This window comes from Wasmannia auropunctata, unplaced genomic scaffold (assembly GCF_000956235.1).
Source record: "Wasmannia auropunctata unplaced genomic scaffold, wasmannia.A_1.0 LD336038.1, whole genome shotgun sequence".
Lineage (NCBI taxonomy): Eukaryota > Metazoa > Arthropoda > Insecta > Hymenoptera > Formicidae > Wasmannia > Wasmannia auropunctata.
In genome coordinates this window covers 2352792-2358467 of record NW_012026852.1, presented here as the reverse complement: position 1 = coordinate 2358467, position 5676 = coordinate 2352792, and the positions used below count along the sequence as shown (strand labels likewise).

The 5676-nt window shown below is 37.6% G+C and overlaps 1 long non-coding RNA gene across 1 annotated transcript; it reads left to right on the top strand.

Annotated features, from left to right (window-relative positions):
* Positions 1–340: 340 nt before the first annotated feature.
* Positions 341–1700, top strand: LOC105452107. Its single transcript, XR_974681.1, has 2 exons — positions 341–704; positions 1321–1700. It is a non-coding gene; the product is annotated as an uncharacterized LOC105452107 (long non-coding RNA).
* The last annotated feature ends 3976 nt before the right edge of the window (positions 1701–5676 follow it).

Here is a 5676-nt window from a genome sequence, read left to right as displayed (position 1 = left end):
AATACCTGTGTACGTATATATAATATACAATACCGGCGTATTGAAATATTTTTACTGCATTTCCCGACATGCCGGATTGGGATCTCTCGAAGTTCGCTTACAGTGCATATTATGCGGATTTCAATATGTTTGTATCTCGTTATTGCGAGATCTCTCTCGTTCTTGCAGTTCAATAAATACTATTATTCCGTTAATTATTCTATTTTCTCGTTTTTCGATACCCACTCGTATTTCAATGCGCCGGTACATTTTTTTCCACACGACTTCAACACTCGCTCTCATTTACATGCACCGACGTTGCCTGCCTGCTTTGTTATTTCGCGATTGTTTTCGCAAAATCTAACCGATGGCGCAAGGAACTTCAGGAGGAACGGAAAACAGTTCTAAGTAGAATGAATGTCAGAATTATCGGAGAGGAGCCAAGTATAATCCTCCTTGGCCACCGCGATAAGCTTGACAAGGGGGAGTTTCGGAACTATCATTCTAAACCAGGTCATGATAGCAGTCTATTACCGCGCAGCTGAGACAGTTCTGGCATACTCTAGTTGTTTGCTACTATAAAGCCGCCATCCGCTATGAATACAGCAGTCGACTGCCACGCAGATGCGGATAATACATCATGGATATTTGCGCCATAATTTTTCCGGGAGTTTGCAACAAACATACATCTCGCCCGCCGCGTCAGGCGATTTAAAATATTAAAGGTTATAATATTGTAAACGGTCATATCTTGTGAATGAAAAATAAGATACGAAAGTCTCGAGTATATTTCCGAGCGCTCTACTTAATCTAAAAATATATTTTTCTTAGAAAATTGGCAGTCAATGAGTTAATGTCCCTACAAAAGATAGAAAGTAAAATGAAATTAAAAGAAATTTGATATTTATTCGGAATTTATTTTCTCACAATTTGTATATAAATTTCTTTTTCTCTTCAAAATATGAATATTATTCTTCATCTTTTCACATTTCAAATTCATTGGAGGCAAAGAACAAATACAAGGAGCTATAAGCATTAACATCAATTTTTCATTTCAATTTAATTTCATATACAATTTCTATCCGCTCTATATTCAATTCGAAATTTATTTCAAGAAATATAAGAAAAAATTTTTAAACAAATTGTTAAATGCCAAAAGACTTTTAATATACATATGTTCCTTTGTTAATAAAACGTCTCATATATATTTTTCTTTATTATGTATTATATTACGTAGCCTAAAACTAGACAGAGGTTGAATTGTTCGCGTATCGTATGAAACGCATGAGCGAAAGTAAAAAGCTGATTTATGCCATAACTCGGTTATATTTACTCATGTAGGATCACGGATATTGCAAGGAAAGGATCCCTTTCGATGCCCTTCTGGATCAGCGCGGTAGATAGAGGAGGTTCTCCCAATGGGCCTTCAGAAGAATTCCTGAAAAGGGGGCTTGCTGTCGATACTGTGCATCGCGGCCCTTCTTTCTATTCCCTATTCTGCCTCACAGTCAGCGAGGGATAGCGAGGAGCGTATTGAAAACGCTGATAACCCGGCGATCTTGTGATGTAGAGATAGACAGCCATCACTATTTCATTATTCTATAATATTGTATTGCCGAGCCCAATTAATACGTTCCAACTTTATACGTTGGAACTTTATATAGAAAACAATTATAACCACAGTTTATAACAAAAAAAAATATTAAAGATTTATATAAAAACTTCTTGTTAATGTAAATAGATATTATTTACAATACCTCTAAAAATTTTTGCTTGTTTTATTTGAAAAATAAATAACATTTATATTGGTATAAAAATAGATATATTTTGCAATAAAATATTTGCAATGTCAAATTCGTTGTTATAAAATTGAATAATGTTTTTACTTGTATAAACAAATTTTGAAAGGCATGACGAATAGTATTTGCATAACCATTACAATGTTTTCTTAACGAAGTATTAGCCTTATTTCCGGCATATATGATATCGATAACCTATTTTACTACCAAATAGTTATATATTTCAGTCGTCACCTAAAACAATAAAGCAACTGTTGGTACGTTAAATTAACGCTATAGCAGACGAATCCGACATGTATTTGACACTGATTGGCGTGTCTGTAATTGAGCAGAGAAGAAAGGACGAGGATGGGACTTCTTAACGATTCGTCACACCGTTCTCCAGGGGCGTAAAAGGGGCCATGCGTTCCGGTACACGCTCAGCAAATCCCCGCGCTAGGGTTGCACTTGATCAAGCGGATCCTTAGGGAGTATCGACTGCCTAACAAAGGGGAAGAGGACATACACTTAGATCAACGTGATCCTGTTCCTGCAGGACGCGCGCGTGCCGCCGCTTTTCTGTCGACTGCCGCTTCCCTTATTGCATCTTTTCCTATCCGCAGCTCGATCGGTGGCTCGTTTGCATCGATCGCTCCCGCAAACTGCAGATCCGTTCTACGTGAATTGAGTTGTGAGCGCAAGTTGCTCCTCAAAGGCCACTCGCTCTCTTCCCGAGGCCGATTAAATCTTTATTTTGCAATCTTGGCGAATCAACTCGCAGAGAAGCGATTGGAAACCGTCAAGTCTTACTTTCGAAATATAATTTTATAAGGAAAGCAGTAAACATAAATTTAATATTTTTTTGAAAAAGATTAGTAGTTAAAATAACACAATCGATCCCATATGGCATATCTGCAGATATCTGATATTAAAATTTTGTATAAAAATTGAATAAAATAAACATTTTTAAGCTGTTATCGAAGAAATCTATCTATATATATAGAATATATCTAAATACAAGATATATTCGGGCCTGTGCGTCTACATATAATTCTTGTGTTTTTATAGAATTTCTGTATTACATTTATATCGACTGCAATCTTATCGATCCATTGACTTCGATACAACGGGAATACTCTCGTTCGTATCACAACGAACTGAAGACGGCGCCAGGACGGCGAACAGTGTTCGTAAAGGAGGAAAAAGTGCTGCTAAGTACCGACTAAAGGATTGTCAATACCCCTCGCGTCTTTTCCTTTACCCTCTACCCTTCTGTCGACGTCTCTCTCAACGGAAATGTAACTTTCCGGAGGAAGAAAGAGAAAACGAGAAAGAGATCGCAGAAGAGCGGATTCTTCGCTTTTTTTTTGCCTTCCGTCGTGTCATTCCTTCCTCCACAGCCTTTCTCCCCTATCGTTCTCCTTATCCTGTCGCCCTTTCCCTCCTCTCGAGATTAATTATTCGACCTTCTTCTCGCGTCATTACGCGCCGGCTGCAAATAATCAAGGGACTCGATTCGGACCTTTTTTTTTCGAAAAAGCGACCATCACTTAGCGCTTCGCTTGCGCGATCCTCGAGATGAGTCCTCGTTAAAACCGGCGAGAGAAGCTGGGAAGGACGGACCGAGGACCATAGTTGAAGCTTTTCGCGAGTTCAAATTGGTTTTATAAACGAAGAATGGATCGAAAGGAAATTGTTTGCTTTAAATTAAATATTAGTCGAACCAAATTTTATCACGCAATCATACGTGCCAACAAAAAATATAACTAGAAGTATATTATAATTTAATAAATCACGTTTATAAACAGATTACAAAACTAAACTTTAATCAACAAGTTATGTTTTACATGAAATGTAAATTGACTCAAATTTTACCATAAAAGTTTATCATAAAGAAGAAGCTATGTCTTCAATGTTACAATCGATATGTGCCTACCAAGTTATAGCTGCAGCGAGATCAATTCTTCGCGTGTGCGATTTCTTATTTCCGAAAAAAATAACACTTTTTGGATATTTCGGATACCTTTCATGAGCCGCGAGCGTGTCGACTGTGCCCGGATGGATGATCCATTTCTGATCAGAGGGAGACGGGAAAGGGGTACCAGCCCCGCGGGCGCGGTCCTATATGAATAATACATCGAGCCTCGCGCGTATCGACGCGTAGCGGGGAAAACTCGTACGTGTATATATGAGAGCCGGTTCTTGGCCTATTTTACAATTCCTTTGATACCGCGGTGCGCTCCGGTCTCCCTGTACCGAATGCTGGCGGCCGGCAAACGGAAGGACGGAAGTCACGTCCCGGTGCAATTTGCCTTGCGGTCTATCCGCGATTAGTCACCGCGGATTTTATTTCTACTCCGGTAACGAGAACGAGAGTGGGGGAGGAAATTGCATTTTAAATTCGGCATTTCCCTTTTATTAGCTTTTATATGTATTTTTTAGAGATTTTTCCGAAATCTATTTAAAAAACCAGAAATTATTACTTTATAATAATTTCTGGTTTTTCAAAGAGATTTCGAAAAAATCGCTAAAAAATATAAAAGCCTGCAGTAATTATAATTTTATAATTTATAATTTTATTATTTATAATTTTACGGGAGAGGGACCTTTCCAATCGCATTTCCTACTTTAAACGCAATCAATTTTCGACTTTAGAAGACGTAAAAGTTGAAGCGTATAGACTATCCCGCCGTTTTTTGCGGGATATTCCGCAATATTGGTATTTCAAAGGGGGAAACTTTACAAAGCTAGAAAACTACCGAGCTGTCAATAACTTTGCGGTGTTGAAAGATGATTATTCTAGACAAACACTGTCTAAACGAATGCACGCTCGTGGCGCGAGAGTTCGCCGGTGGACGCAACAAAAGCCGAAAGGATGACGAGGATTCTCGAGAGTTGCATTGCTACGTTCCATTTAAATACGCTCGCTAATTGCACGTACGCGCGCGGCGTAAACGGCCATTCACGGGAGGATTACGCGCTCGACGAGCAACACTCAAGGCGTTGATTATGCACACTTGTTTCGTGACGTCGTTAATTAGATGCTTTCGCGAGGAAAATGAGCACGGCCAGTTATCGTAAACGCGGATTCATTGCGAGTCCCCTTAAGAAATGATGTGAAAAGAAGTTGACAGTTTTGTACACTTAACATTTCGAAATTAATTAGACACCTGCCTGTACCTTTCGAACGCGATTGCAAATAAGTTCTTAACGCATTTAACATATGCATCAATTATCTCAGCTAATAATTATTATTAATAAAAATAATGAAAAATAACAGCTTTTTCGATACAAAATTAAGTCTCTAAATTGAGACTTATATTATTAATAAAAGAGCTGTGTAGGCTGTTATAAAATATTAACTTTAATCTTAAATATCTAAATATTTTTAATTTATGTATTTAGATTCTCATACAGAAAGCTGTTGAGATTTTCACACATCTTTGCATGCATTACAAAAATACTCAAGAAAACATTTTGCATCCTTTGCGATGAAAAAATTGCTGCTCACAAATGAACGAAGATAAAATATTTAGATCTCAATCTAATCGATGAGTTTAATATGAATCAAAGAATTTTTATTGTTTGATGGAATTTGAAGATTCCGAAAAAATAATTTGCTAACATAATTATTGTACACTGCTTGAAAAACTATGCTCTAAAGACTACAAAGCATTAAGTTTGTTCTCTGTAACTGTGAACTGGTGTATACTAGTGGTACTTAAAGTAAAATATATATTTGAAGTTTGGCGAAAGCGACGAAGAAAGTTTTAGTGCAGTCCAGTGCAACGGCAAAGAGCAGTCCTTTCATGTCGGGTCCAACATTGACATGGAGTAACAAAAGGTTAAAGGTCATTCCAATTTGCAAGTTGGAACATGTTAGAGAAAATGTTATCGCTGCTAAAAGTTATTCGCACGT